Genomic DNA, 16,454 nt, shown 5'->3' with positions numbered 1-16,454 from the left:
GATGAGTCATTGGTTAGGGAGCCAGCACCCGCCAGTGTCCTAACAACTAGTGACTCATCTCTGCTGTCAGCCAACAGGGATGAGTCATTGGTTAGGGAGCCAGCACCCGCCAGTGTCCTAACAACAAGTGACTCATCTCTGCTGTCAGAGCAAGGATGAGTCAGTGGTTGTTAGGACACCGGCGGGTGCTGGCTCCTTAACCAATGACCCATCCCTGTTGGCTGACAGGGATAAATCAAAAACAGTAAAAAATGGCGTGAGGTTCCCCCCAAAATCCATACTAGTCCTTTATCCAAGCATACAGCCAGGCAGGCCAGGAAAGGGGGCGCGAGCTTGTGTGATTAGTGCCCACTCCCACTCCCTCCTCTCAGGATTTGACTGACAGAAGCCAATGTCTCCCACTGCTCTCAGTAAAGCCTGGTGGGGACGGGTAAGTGTTTAGGGAGGGGGCAAGCACAGACAGTGGTTCTGCCTTTAGAACCACTTTAACTTTAACTTTAAAGCTGCAATCCATGCAGTTTTAAAAAGCTCCAAACTCAAAGCTCCAATCACTAAAATTTCATATACTCTCTAACATGTAATTTCTGCATTTTTTATATTTTTAATCTGCAGCTTTCATTAAAATGTATACATGGTGATCCTTCCATGAAGGTCCTTATACAAGCACCTTCTTCTACAGGGTGACAAGGCTCTGTCCCCACTAGGGTTGCCACCTGTCAAGGATTCACCCGGACAGTTCGGGTTTGGAATCATGCGTCCGGGTTTCAGACTGCCTGAAACCCGGACACATTATTTAGACTGGACTATGGCTTCCCAGCAGGGTTGCTGGCTCCAGTTGTCTAAGCTGAGATTGTCTGTTACACTCTCCTTCATGCTGCCCAAAGCTGGCACTAACACCCCCCTCCCCAAACACCCCTACCCCTCTGTGGATGCCCACATTCCAATCCCTGATGCTGTGCCTCAGAAAAGGAAAGTTGCGACTGGAAATCTGAAGTTCAGCAGCCTCATATACATCTGTATGAGAGGTGTTGACTGGCAAGGGGTGAGTGGGCTCACCACCCATCCCTGTCTGTGACTAAAGTCTCCCCCCCCCCTCATTCTCTCTCCTGCCTCTGAGACAGTACACTAAGGTAAATCAGGGTTCTCAGAGCACCCCTTACATCTGAATTTCCCTTCACACCAGAGGCCACAGTGTTCCCCCTTAAATCAGAGTCTTCTCCATACATCAGAGTTCTCAGTGTTCCCCCTTAAATCAGGGTTCTCAGAGCATCCCTTAAGTTAGAGTCCCCAGAGTTTTCCCTTACATCAGAGTCTGCAGAGTCCCCCCTTACAGTGTAAGGGAACTCCTGTGAGTTCAGGTGTAAAAGGGGAACTTTGTGAACTCTGATGTAAAAGGGAACTCTGTAGACTCTGATGTAAAAGGGAACTCCGTAGACTCTGATGTAAAGGGGGACTCTGTGGACTCTAAAGTAAAGAGGGACTCTGTGGACTCTGATGTAAAGAGGGACACTGTGGACTCTGATGTAAAGAGGGACACTGTGGACTCTGATGTAAAGAGGGACACTGTGGACTCTGATGTAAAGAGGGACACTGTGGACTTTGATGTAAAGAGGGACTCTTGTTACTAACTTCAAATGTTAATAGAAAAATATATGTATAGTGTTTATACTATAAAAAAAAAAAATTGCTGTGCACCACTAAAGTGTTCGGGTTTGACATGAAGAAAAGGTGGCAACCCTAGTCCCCACCTCCCAGTTCCAAACTAGCATTTACCGAAGGAGAGGTCAGCAATGACTGCCTAGATATTTCTTTCACTATACAGTAGTTTTGCTTTCAATGTGTTTTTAAATGCAACTGAATTGGTGCAGATGTCCGTATTTTTTTATTCCTTGTACAGCAGCACCCAAACTGGTAGTGGGAGGGAGGGCAACACTAGGAGCCAATCCATCTCTGTTTACAGTGTACATGTGCTAATGGTGAACATACTGAACAAGGAGAGCAGAGGGATGATCTGGCTGCGCTGTCTGGCAGTAGACAGACAGAATGAGTGCACAGAATTACAACACATCTGGTAATTGCAACACTTCCAGCATGTGTCTTTAAACTGTGTGCTGAGCTGCTTGCCTGGGGCTCAGCTTTACCTTGGATGGAAAACTTGTCCAGGAAAACTATAATGGAATTTCGAATACTGTTATCAATCCCTAAAACCTACCTTTTATATGATCTTTTTACAATCCCCAAGGTCAGTATTAGGATATGAGGGGGGAGTTCTTCAGTGTAAACCAATCAAGCGATCATTGCATTGCAGCTTTATACGCTGGTAGGCAGTGGGAGCTGGAGGGAGATATGTTTAGACAGGTTGCAGGAGGGGAGAGCACAGGATAGACCTCACTTATGTGATTATGCCTATTTGTAGTACATTGTGATGTCTTGATATGGTGACACCATGTTGGAAAAACAGTACCAGTCTATAAATCTCATGACTGGCTTAACAGAATCAGTAGGTAAATCAATTCCCAAACGTGCATTTAAAAGGTGTATTTAGCTTTTTGGCTAAAGCTTGGTTTTTACTAACTTCGTCTTTTCTCTGCTTTACGTTTATCCTTCTTCCAGTAGTAGAATACTATTGCCTAACTTTAATTTGTGTGCCTCCTCTCTTCCCTGAAATGCAAATTATTTTTGTTATAAATGTGGCTTAAAGAGACCAAAAATATTTTTAAAATTGTTTTTCATTTATCTTTTTTTTTTATTGGATTTTTTTAAATAAAAGAAATAAAATTACAGTACAAACGGTACAAATTTCACAAAATCCAACACTGAAATCGAATGTATCTATCTGTACATAGAAAAAAAATGACTCATATAGGCTCGTGTGGTGATATGGGTAGATATCAGTGGTATAGTAAAGCACAACCAATTCTATAGAAATCTTATTTGAATATGTAGAAGTAGAATTAACAAGAAAATTCAAAGAAGTTGACACAAACCACGAGTGATCATGCTGGCAAATGGCATGGAAGTAACTTTGATGTAGTAACATTTAAGACGTCTTGGGAGGAGTTGTTTAGCCATAGACTGAGTGGTCCCACGCATCCCAAATTGGATTGAACTGTCCCAGTGTATCAGCTAGTTTTGCCATGAGATATTCCATTCCATGTAATAATGTCCCATATTGGACACTGGGGTGGGGTTGTTACAGACAACCAGTGGTGGGAAATGGTTCGCCTAGCTGCTGTTAGAATATGGTTCACAAATTTCTTGAACAGTTTGGATATGCCACAGAATGGTAAGCCCAGAAGGTAATAGATAGAGTCTTATGCCGCGTACACACCATCACTTTATGTGATGAAAAAAAATGACGTTTTTAAAAACGTCACTTTAATTGACCGTGTGTGGGGGAAAACGTCGTTTTATGTCTTCTAAAAAACGACCAAAAAAAATTGAAGCATGCTTCAATTTTATGTGTCGTTTTTCAAAACGTCAACTTTTACTTCACAGAAATTGACCGTGTGTAGCAAAAACGTCGTTTAAAACTACGTTTTTTCACCCGCGCATGCCCAGAAGCTACTTATGAAGCAAGCTTCAATGCAAAAAGGTGGTGAACGTAACCTCGCTTTGCTAGAACATTGTGAGAAAAACGATGGTGTGTAGGCAACTTCGTCTTTGAAAATTGAAGTTTCAAAAACGTCATTTTTTACTTCACAGAAAATGTCGTTTTTTTTCATCACATAAAGTGATGGTGTGTACGGGGCATAAGGGTTAGAGACATGTCTAAAATATTGTCAAGTATAGACTTCACATAAGACCAAAAAGGTTGAATGTTAGGGCATTGCCAAAATATGTGATATAGAAAACCCTTTCCCTGGCCAAATTTCAGCAGAATTCAGATAACCTAGGATTGCGGGCATGCAACATCTTGTTTTATACCAAACTATCATAATCTTCTAGGCATAGACCACACAACGGGAGGATTTAGAGGGGGGGGGGGTGCCATATTATTTTCCAGGACTTCAGAGAAATTAGACATTGAAAGGCCTGAGCCTATTTACACATGTATAGGTGGTAGTACTCAGATACTGGGGATTCCTTGTGCAATAGTTTGTAAATGTTTTATTTTTTTCCAGAAAAGTAAAACTCAATTATTGTATATACTGTAAATACTTTGTTTATACTTTATTTATTATTAGCCAGCCAGTGGAGCTGTAGGCTAATCATATCTTTACCAGGTTATTCTTCACTGCTTTTCTGGACAAAAAAACATATGTTTACAGAGTTCAATAGCTTAGGATTTAATTGCACAGAGCTGAATGGGGAATAACTCCTCCCCCATCCCTCCCCTTTCTGTCTGTGCTCTGTACATTTCAGTACAGGGTTTTGGTTAAAAAGAGAGACAGTCTGAAAGAAGCAGCTTTATTCTTAAAAAAAAAAAAAAAAAACTCCTAATGCTTTGTCATGGGTGGGCCCTGTAATAAATATGTATTTGTAAAAAACAAAACAAAAAAAATTGATTCAATACAATTACAGTGTCTTGTTATATTTTTTTAAAAGTAAGTTTTGGTTTGAATATAGATAAATTGCAGGCACATGGTTTGCCTGCCTTCTTGTTCAATGAAATCATATCTTGAAGGATCAATCATCTGCTCAGTACACCTTAAGAGCTTATAATGCAGAAGTGCAGTATTGACTCTGCTGCCTCTAAAACAAGGCCCAGGAATTGTTCCGCAGCCAACTCCCGTGTGGATTAAGCACAGTAAACAGCCTATTAATAAAGACTTGAACCGCAGAATGGAGCTGGAAGCTGCAGCCAAATCCGGCGTCTGGTAAAGGTTAATAACACCATTACTAGCAGCGCAGTTCTGCAAGCCTGTGGAGATAGCGGTATAAGCCTTCTCTTACTCCTCGTTAATTGAGCTAATAAAACCTCAGTGACCCATCCTTGCTGCCATTATCTGCCAGTTTACTAAGACTGGACTAGAATATTTATCTTAGGATATGGATTCCAGTCGCATGCTGCATTTCTTCTCCCCAAGGCAGGATTGAATATATAGCGGGAGATGTGAGTATTGCTGTTTCATAAGACACCCTGTTACTACAAGGTACAAGGAACATCAATGTGAACATAAACGTTATCATAAATAATCTTATCAGGCTTGCTAGTATTGATTGGAGAAAATGCTGCTCCATGCTTTTCGGCGATGCTGATCACATAAGCAAAAGCTCCAACATTTGGTAATGTTATCTGTGCAGATGGATCCAAGCTCTGATTTGCTAGTTTTCTCTTTCCAATGAGATCAAGTAACCAAATGCATAGGTTTTTTATTTAAGTGAGCAAAAGTAAAAGCTCTTAAAACTAAATTCTGGAAGGGCTGAGTATAGAAATTAAATTACTTGCTGTACAGTGCTTTAAAAAGTATTCATACCCCCTTTAAATTTCCCACATTTTGTCATGTTACAACCAAAAACATAAATGTATTGTATTGGGATTTTATGTGATAGACCAACACAAAGTGGCACATAATTGTGAAGTGGAAGGAAAACGATATATGGTTTTCAATTTTTTTACAAATAAATATGTGAAAAGTGTGACATGCATTTGCATTTTCAGCCCCCTTGAGTCAATACTTTGTAGAACCCCCTTTCTCTGCAATTACAGCTGCAAGTCTTTTTGGGGATGTCTCTACCAGCTTTGCACATCTAGAGATTGAAATTTTTGCCCATTCTTCTTTGCAAAATAGCCGAAGCTCTGTCAGATTGGATGGAGAGCGTCTGTGAACAACAAGTTTCAAGTCTTGCCACAGATTCTCAATTGGATTTAGGTCTGGGTTTTGACTGGGCCATTCTAACCCATGAATATGCTTTGATGTAAACCATTCCATTGTAGCTCTGGCTGTATGTTTAGGGTCGTTGTCCTGCTGGAAGGTGAACCTCCGACCCAGTCTCAAGTCTTTTGCAGACTCTAACAGGTCTTCTTCTAAGATTGCCATGTATTTGGCTCCATCCATCTTCCCATTAACTCTGACCAGCTTTCCTGTCCCTGCTGAAAAAAAGCATCTCCACATGATGTTGCCACCACCATGTTTCAAGGTGGGGATGGTGTGTTCAGAGTGATGTGCAGTGTTCGTTTTTCTGCCACACATATCGTGTTGCTTTTATACCAAAAAGTTAAATTGTGGTCTCATCTGACCAGAGCACCTTCTTCCACATTTTTGCTGTGTCCCCCACATGGCTTCTCGTAAACTGCAAACGGGACTTCTTATGGCTTTGTTTCAGCAATGACTTTCTTCTTGCCACTCTTCCATAAAGGCCAGATTTGTGGAGTGCACGACTAATAGTTGTTCTGTGGACAGATTCTTCCACCTGAGCTGTGGATCTCTGCAGAGTTACCATGAGCCTCTTGGCTGCTTCTCTGATGAATGCTCTCCTTGCCCGGCCCGTCAGTTTAGGTGGACGGCCATGTCTTGGTAGGTTTGCAGTTGTGCCATACTCTTTCCATTTTCAGATGATGGATTGAACAGTGCTCTGTGAGATGTTCAAAGCTTGGGATATTTTTTTATAACCTAACCCTGCTTTAAACTTGTCCACAACGTTATCCCTGACCTGTCTGATGTGTGTTCCTTGATTTTTGTGAAACTGTTTGTTCATTGAAGTTCTCTAACAAACATCTGAGGGCTTCACTGAACAGCTGTATTTATACTGAGATTAAATTACACACAGGTGGACTCTATTTACTAATTAGGTGACTTCTGAAGGCAATTGGTTCCACTAGATTTTAGTTAGGGGTATCAGAGTAAAGGGGGCTGAATACAAATGCATGCTTTTCACATTTGTAAAAATAATTGAAAATCATTTATCATTTTCCTTCCACTTCACAATTATGTGCCACTTTGTGTTGGTCTATCACATAAAATTCCAATAAAATACATTTACATTCTTGGTTGTAACATGAAAAAAATTGGGAAAATTTCAAGGGGCATGAATACTTTTTCAAGGCACTGTAGGTTTAAAAAATCTTTTAGCATACTTGGTAAGCTTCGCTACTGCTTTATTTAATCTGAAGCTGAAGCTAAAAATGCGTTGAAAGTTACAGCCAGCACTATTAAATCAAACTTGTGGTCACCCTTGCTCCCCTTAGTTGTAGGTGAATTTGCACATCAATCATTTAGAGGAGCCGGTACAAGTTATCATATACCTTGTAGAGCTTTCTAGGAACCCAATGGCAGGAAATTCAGTTATAAAAGGAGCTAGTTCAGCGTTTTTATTCAGAATTTGCCTGCCCTTTCCAGTCTCCTGGCCCACCAATCTAACCAGGCAGCACAGTGGACTGATCAGACAGGATAGTCTGAGACTCCCAGCTCTGTGAATGGCAATGTACTTAGATCTATCTACAGTATCTATCTATCTACAATATATCATAAAAAAAATCCTGGATTTTAAGTTTAAAGTTATTAAAGTAATCACATATTCACTTTAAAGCTGAAGTTTAGCCCAAAAAGGTCCCTACAGCTTTACATCACCTACTTACAATGGAGTATATCTCATGTTGTGCAGACAGCTTGATCCTGGAGAAATCTTCACTGCAGTGATCCCCAGTCCACTTCCTGTTTCCGAAATAATAGCACTGCAGCGGTTAACATCTTCAGGTCTTCAAGAAGAACAGCAATTATGAAGGTCTGATGGGTACACGCCTCCTCCTGCTCCATTGAGAAAAATGATTTCATTGATTACACTTATTGTAACATATGTGAATGGAGGAAAGTCTGTACAATCATAAAGCCCATACACACGATCGGAATTTCCGATGAAAAAAGTCAGACAGACTTTTTCCATCGGAAATTCCGACCGTGTGTATGCCCCATCGGAGTAATTTCGATTAATTCCATTGGAGTTTAGATAGAGAACATGTTCTCTTTTACTCTGATGGAATGCCGTCAGAATTCCGATGTGAGTTTGGTTGGACAAAGGTCTGATCATGTGTACGGGGCTTTAGATTCTCTTCCCCATTCACAGATCCTGTTAGAAGCAGTGTAATCACTGAAATAACTTGTCTCAATGGAGGAGGAGAAAGGAGTGGGAATGTCCCTGTCAGACCTCTTATACGGCTGTTCTGCCCAAAGACCTCAACATGTTAACCATCGCAGCTCTAAAAGTTCAGAGACAGGAAGGGGATGGGCATTCCTGTTGTGAACATTTCTCCAGGATCCAGTTGCCCACACAACGTGGGAAATCCTTCATTACAGGTCATTTATGTGACTAAATCTGTAGTTTGTGGTACATTTACCATATATTAACACTGTTTGCATTGCCTTACTACTGACATGAACTGCAAAAACAGTTGAAACAGCATGAAAGGATATGTTGTTGGCAACAAGATGCATGGTGAAAGAAAACATAAACACAACTAAGCACTACTGCAAGTGACCATATCAAGATTAAAGTGCAATTTCCTGCAACAGTGCAGATCCTTCAAAAATCTTTCACAAACACGTCATCAAAAAAAAACACTCAAAACTGTATATTACTTCACCGTCTTTTTCTCCAGGCAATGGTATGTTGCTTAAAATGTTAAGTAAAACAGGCCATAGATGGTCCAAATCTCTGCCGGTTCAGCAGGAACCACATATAGACAAACTGAATGTACCCAAGTTTATCGATCAACTTGGGTACAACTAGCCTGTCAGATTTTACATGCGATTATTGCCAGCAACTATTATAATTATAGTATAGTAATCACTGTGTTCTCCCGGCTCCGTGGGAGGGATTCCCCCATCAACACAGTCAGCCGGGAGAATCGAGTGAAAGAAAATTGCTCCATCTATGGCTGGCTTTAGACCTTTCTCAACTGTGCTGGTGATGGGGATTTGTTCAACAGTAAAGACCTGGCAGGAAATTATTGGTGGCATTGTTCTTTAGTCCCAGTTAGGAAGGTCACATATGTGATCAGGCCTAAGATTCTTGCAGGGCTCATAGCCACCAAGTGGAGTAGTGATAGGACCTTCAGTGCTTAAATGATGTGTTTTAAGCTGAGCTCCAGTCAAACAGCAAAATACACTATTGATATACATACATGGGAGATATTTTCCTATCAGACTGACACCCTCCCTGCTCCAAGCATGTGATTGGACAATATTAGAGCAGAAACAGAATTTTTAATGAATATATTATTCCAGTAGCTGGTGTTTTTTTTTCTTTTTTTTACAATATCTAACAAAAGTGAGTACACCGCTCAATTTTTTGTAAATATTTTATTCTATCTTTTCATGTGACAACACTGAAGAAATGACACCTTGCTACAATGTAAAGTAGTGAATGTACAGCTTGTATAACAGTGTAAAGTTGCTGTCCCCTCAAAATAACTCAACATACAGCTATTAATAACTAAACCGCTGGTAACAAAAGTGAGTACACCCCTAAGTAAAAATGGTCAAATTGTGCCCAATTAGGCATTTTCCCTCCTGGAGTCATGTGACTCATTAGTGTTACAAGATGTACTGTAAATGGGGAGCAGGTGTGTTAAATATGGTGTGATCGCTCTCACTCTCTCATACTGGTCACTGGAAGTTCAAAATGGTACTTCATGGCAAAAAACTCTGACGATCTGAAAAAAATAATTGTTGCTCTACATAAAGATGGCCTAGGCTAGAAGAGGATTTCCAAGACCCTGAAACTTGCTGCAGAGGTTGAAGGGGTGGGGGGTCAGCCTGCCAGTGCTCAGACCATACGCAGCACAATGCATCAAATTGGTCTGCATGGCTGTCGTCCCAGAAGGAAGCCTCTTCTAAAGATGATGCACAAGAAAGTCCACAAACAGTTTTCTGAAGGCAAGTAGATTAAGGACATTGATTACTGGAACCATGTCCTGTGATCTGATGAGCCCAAGATAAAAGTGTGGTGGCAATCCAGTGAGGCGTACAAGTGTGTCTTGCCAACAGTCAAGCATGGTGGTGGGAGTGTCATGGTCTGGGGCTGCCTGAGTGCTGCCGGAACTGGGGAGCTACAGTTCATTGAGGGAACCATAAATGCCAACATGTACTGTGACATACTGAAGCAGAGCATGATTCGGAGACTGGGCCGCAAGGCAGTATTCAAACATAACGACCCCAAACACACCTCCAAGACGACCACTGCCTTGGTAAACAAGCTGAGGGTCAAGGTGATGGACTGGCCAAGCATGTCTCCAGACCTAAACCCTATTGAGCATCTGTGGGGCATCCTCAAATGGAAGGTGGGGGAGTGCAAGGTCTCCAACATCCACCAGCTCAGTGATGTCATCATAGAGGAGTGGAAGAGGACTCCAGTGGCAACCTGTGAATCTCTGGTGAACTCCATGCCCAAGAGGGTTAAGGCAGTGCTGGAAAATAATGGTGGCCACACAAAATTATTGACACTTTGGGCCAAATTTGGACATTTTCACTTAGGGGCGTACTCACTTATTTGCCAGCGGTTTAGACATTAATGGCTGTGTGTTGAGTTATTTTGAGGAGACAGCAAATGTACACGGTTATACAAGCTGTACATTCACTACTATGTAATTTATTCAATGTTGTCACACGAAAATATATAATAAAATATTTACAATATTGCGAGGGGTGTACTCACTTTTGTGAGATACTGTATATCTGTCTACTTTCTGTTGCCTCTTTCAGCTTCTTGAATGCACATGTGTATGCAGCAGAGCCTAACTGGATCCTTTTACTGACCCTTCCTCTTCCAGTTTCAAAAGCTTCTGTATCAAGCGGCTCATACTGTAAAACAAATTCCAGCCGGAGGCTCTTTACCGAGATCAGAGATGCAGGGTGTCAGACTGACACCCCGCATCACCGATCGATGTGCTGCGCACCCCCACGGGCGCGCGCCGGTGACTTAACAAGCTGGTTCCACCTATGGTATTTGTTCCACTTAACAGCTGATGATCAGCTGTTGCGTTCGGCTATTTCCGTAGCCTGCTACTGCACATGCCTGGAGTCTGCGCAGTCGGTTGTGGAACAAGCTCGGCGATGGTCATCTCCTCCTCCCTCCCTGAAGCCTCCCCCGCCCGGGTGCTCGCTGACTGGTGCCCTGGATGGGCCGCTCTATTGTCAGTCAGTGAGCTCCTCCTGCTCTGTCAGCCCCATAGAGCCGCACACAGCCCCCCCCCCTCTACGATCCGTTTCAAACCCGACGTGCTGCACCGGCCAGATTGCGATTCATTTATACAGAAACACAATTGAAATGATGTAATAAATATACATGTCTGGAGGAAATGTTATGAAATTGAACCGGGTTTCCTGTCTCAGCAGCTAGCTGCCGATTCCGTGTTCCACAGCTGACGATCAGCTGTTTTGTTCGGCTATTTCCGTAGCCTGCCCGTAGAATGTTACTGCGCATGCCCGGAGACTGCGCAGTCGGTTGTGGAACTTCCCCCATAGGGGAACATTGAGGACAAGTCACCGGCATGAAATCCTGCAGGATGTCAATAGACGTCCAGTCAGGATTTCACAACCTCTTCCCGGACGTCAATTGTATATTGACCGGGCGGGAAGTGGTTAATGAATAAATACCTGCACTAAATGGTGTATTTTATGTCTGAGTATAGTTATAATAATCTGATGGATACATATTTTGTACATACGCTGTCACTCTGAGTAGGCTGACACCATCAAAAGAGAGTTGACTTCACATCAGAACTGGCTATATTACATGCCATGCCCCTGGTTAATCTCTGTTATTAATCCACCTTTCCAGATCAGATTGAACCGGTGATATTTCAGATTCTTCCACCCCAGCAGGGGCAGACATGGCCGTTCTATTATTCAGAATCACGTAGCTTGAAATTCAGCATAGTCCTTGTAAAGGTCAGGGCTTTAAATGGCGCTGATGGAGGAAGCTCGTGCGTATCTGCTTTGTCATACCTAACACTTGTAATCTTTCAGAAGTAAAAAACCTTAAAGTTGGCAGAAAATGAAACAGCTTTTTACATTCAAGCAGATGGTTCCCCTCTGACCTTATAGCATTTCCATCAGTGGTCAAGAAACGAGAGCCGTGCTTGCCTGACTTTGAAGCCTTCTTGCTTGAGAGGGCCTGGTGAATTACATTTGGAGGAGACATCAGAGGGTCATCACAGCTTCCACACGGGTTAAAACTTAAGTTTATGAAAGTCTGTTACTCAGTTTGCAGTCAGTCTCAGTGGAGAACAAAAGCAATTACTTTTGAAGCAAGTCCATCTAAAATGTTCACTACCTTTGAACCTTGTAGTTCCCCGCTCTCAAGGGGTGACAGCAAGTATGTCTATTGTCTACACAGAGGTGGCAGTGTGAAAACCGGCTTAGGACCTGCCAATCTGTGCCACACTGGGTTCTTTATCTACGTAGACCTCATCGGTACTTCTTATTTTTGCTTATTCACCTGCTGTGAATGGGTTAAGAAATGACATCATTATGGTGTTCTCACTTCCCACATAAATGATGGTTCCATCCAGATCTCAAAATTAACCCTTTGATAGCTTATACACATGATCGGAAATTCCGACAGCAAAAGTGCGATGTGAGCTTTTGAACGAAAATTCCAACCGCGTGTATGCTCCATTTGACTTTTCCTGTTGGAATTTCCGCCAATAAAAGATTGAGAGCAGGTTCTGAAATTTTCAGATGGAAAAAATTCCTAACGGAAAATCCGATCGTCTGTAGCAATTCCGATGCGCAAAATTCCAACGCATGCTTGGAAACCATTTCGACGCATGCTCTGAAGCATTGAACTTCATTTTCTCGGCTCGTCATAGTGTTGTACGTCACCGCGTTCTTAACGGACGAAAGTTCCGAGAACTTTTGTGTGACCGTGTGTATGCAAGCCAAGCTTGAGCGAAATGGATGTTTTTTTCGACGGAAAATCAGATCGTGTGTACGCGGCATAAGAATAAGACTGCCTATAAATTGCGAGATAAAAAAGGAAGTGATTCTTCCAATTTCGAGTATTGGGCAATTCCTGAAGTCTTGGAGGGATAAAGGATAAACACATTTTTTATCACGCAAGGAAATTTTCCAGTTAAACTGTTTGATAAAGAAAAATGTTTGAAATTCTATCTCTCTGAGACATCAGAATCCTCCAAACATCATAAGGTTTGAATCCCAACCACGGCACTGCCTGCCTGGAGTTTGCATGTTCCCCATGTTTTCATCGGTCTAACCGATCGTGTGTGGGCCCCATCGGTTTGTTTTCCATAGGTTAAAAAAAAAAAATAGAACATGTTTTACATTTTTCCTATGGATAAAAAAACGATTGTCTGTGTGGAATTCCATCGGTCAAAAATCCACACATGCTCAGAATCAAGTCGACACATGCTCGGAAGCATTGAACTTCATTTTTCTCTGCACGTCGTAGTGTTTTACGTCACCGCGTTTGGACCCGGTCGGATTTTTGACCGATGGTGTGTAGGCAAGACTGATGAAAGTCAGCTTCATTGGATATCCGACGAAAAAATCCATTGGATTAGATTCCATCAGATATCCGATCGTGTGTACAGGGCTTTACTCTTCATTTATTACAAGCATGTGGGACAAGACTTGAAACATTTCATATTTAACAGAGGAGCTTGATCCATCTACTCTCAGGTTAGCAAATCCACAAAGGATTTCACCCCCTGAGCATAACCCCCCCCCCCCCCTCATACAACTTCACACCCAGATGAATTCCCACAGCGAAGCACAAATCTTTCCCCTTTCTTCCCCCAGCTCAAATCCCCTCCCTTCCCCCCAAAAAAGATTCACCCCTCCTCCCCTCCTAGCACAAATTCTCTACCCCTAAAAATTCCCCCCCTAGTACACATCCCCCCTAATTCAAATCCCCCCTCCCAGCACAAATTGACCCCAAATCCCCCCACATAGCACAAATATATTTCCTCCATCTCCTTAGATCACCATTCTTAGCACCTCCCCCAAATTTCCCCCCCGAGCAAAATACTTACCCCCTGCAGCCCCCCAAATCCCCCTCCTCCCCAGTACAAATTTGACCCCTGCTGAAATCCCCCATTTAAGTACAAATCTTTGCCCCTTCACCCCCCAGCTCAAATCCCCTCTCCCAAAAAAAGATTTGCCCCCTCCTAGCACAAATTCTATACCCCTAAAATTTCCCCTCCTAGTACACACACCCCCACTTCAAATCCCCCCTCCCAGCACAAATTGCCCCCAAATCCCACCCACATAGCACAAATATTCTTCCCCTGTCCTCCTCTCAACACAAATCCCCCTAAATCACCATTTTTACCACCTCCCCCAAATTTCCCCTTCTAGAACAATATTTACCCCCTGCAGACCCCAAAATCCCCCCTTCTAACACAAATCTATCCACCCCAATCTCTTTGTGGTGCTCCCCTCACCTCACATGATACCACAGCACCCAGGGCAGCCACCCCTCCTGCCCACACCTTATCTCTGCCCTTATTAGGATCATGACTGTCTTTTCTTGTATATGAACTGCATTGAAATTCAACTGGCCATTCTGCACACCAAGGTCTGCCCTTATGGTACCTCCATGTAAAACTCTGCATCTGACAGTATCCCCAGGGGTGCTCAGCTCCTAGAAAACTACAATTTCCACACGCCTGCCAAAGACATGTTAAGACTTCCAGATTCTTATCTACGGTAAGACTGCAAATTACCCATAGCTGACTTATGTGCAGAATATCCCCCTATTGCTTGAACAGCAGTATTTTTCTGCTCAAGAGGAACCACAAGCTGTATTTACCCTAGAAATTGATATTGACAAAGTTTAATAAATGTTTTACAGCAAGAAGGCATTACGGCCCCTTGAGGAAGGTCTGTACTCTGTGCTATTCTGGCAAGCCATCGAAGCCTGTCCCAATTACCCGCTATAGAATAATAGGCAGGATATCAGGAGCCGCTCGACACGTCTAACTTAGAAGAAGGTCAGAATTTAGGACTAGCTCAATAAAGGTTAGGCAAACATTAACACGGGTCGAAAACACATCACTTGTACAAAGCACAATATTTTCATTAACCGTATTCAATCTTAAAGGGGAAAGGTAATTTTATCTATTGGTCTGGGGATATATTTTTATGCTTTCTTCAAAAATGTATAATTATACCATGCATTAGGCAAAAATAATCATTTTAGAGCATGCTTAAAGTGAACCTGTCACAACCCGGGGCAATACAACACATGCTGAGAAAGAAATTGTATAAGTTTACTGAAAAAGTGGAGAATGAGCTTTTATTTCTGAAGGTGCTGATCATATATGAAGGTAACCTGTGTTTTTACATTTTTTTTTTCCATCATGTGGTCAGTTTGAATTGCCTAGGTCTGTAAAGCCTCGTACACACGATCAGTCCATCCGATTAGAACGGTCTGAAGGACCGTTTTCATAGGTTAACCGATGAAGCTGACTGATGGTCCATCACGCCTACACACCATCGGTTAAAAAAACGATTGTGTCAGAACGCGGTGACGTAAAACACAACGACGTGCTGAAAAAAAAAGTTCAATGCTTCCAAGCATGCGTCGACTTGATTCTGAGCATGCGTGGATTTTTAACCAATGGTTGTGCCTACTAACGATCGTTTTTTCCATTGGTTAGGAATCCATCGGTTAAATTTTAAGTTGGCTTTTTTTTTAACCGATGGTTAAATAACCTATGGGGCCCACACACGATCGGTTTTGACCGATGAAAACGGTTCATCAGACCGTTGTCCTCTGGTTAACCTATCGTGTGTACGAGGCCTAACAGATTTACTTTAAAGTAAACACTGTCACTAGAATAATAACGGTACAGTATCCCTGTAAAAAAGATGTTGAATACTGTACCACCAATCTTTGCTGTATTAAAAAGACACTGCGACCTAAATACTCTTCAGAAACTGATACTTCCAGGAGTGTCATATTCCAGGTCTTCCACTGCTATCATTGGTTTGATCCACCAGCCCCTAAGTTACCACTTTGTTCTGTAGTGATGCAGGGGCTAGCGGGAGAAACCACAGAGTGCTGCAGGGGGACCAGTAAATTGACACTCCTGGAAGTGTCGGTTTCTATAGAATATTAAAAGAGAAGTGTTTCTTTTTGCCTAATCATACTTACCCAGGTGGATGGAGCATCAGACCGATGCTGCATCTGTCCCCCGGCGTCTCTGCACTGCGAACCGATCCACTGAACACCGCAGATGGCTCAGTTCTCACTCCTTCCCGAGCAGAGTAATGCTGACTGTCAGTCAGCATCGCTTCTGCTCTACTTCTCAGCGCTTATTGGAGCCCTGAGCCGTGGAGGGGCGGGGAGCTGCTGTCCCAGCGTTTTGCTGAGACTGTCATTAATCAAGGCAGCTGGCGGGTCCAGACTTGGAAGCCGGGATGATGCGCTGCATCGACTGATGGCATTGACGTCAGTGGAGAGCGGACTTCAGACTGCTTTCCGCTGAAAACGGGTCACAGGAGTGCAAAACGAATTGCACTCCTGTGACCTATAGGAGAAGCCCA

General features: G+C 42.6%; 1 protein-coding gene across 1 annotated transcript in view; it reads left to right on the top strand.

The window, feature by feature from the left end:
* AK8 (adenylate kinase 8) overlaps positions 1-16,454 on the top strand; it is a 181,588-nt gene that overhangs the window by 131,377 nt on the left and 33,757 nt on the right. The gene's annotated exons all lie outside the window — the stretch shown is intronic.

Source organism: Rana temporaria, chromosome 9 (assembly GCF_905171775.1).
Source record: "Rana temporaria chromosome 9, aRanTem1.1, whole genome shotgun sequence".
Taxonomy (NCBI): domain Eukaryota; kingdom Metazoa; phylum Chordata; class Amphibia; order Anura; family Ranidae; genus Rana; species Rana temporaria.
This window is presented reverse-complemented; position numbering and strand designations above follow the sequence as displayed.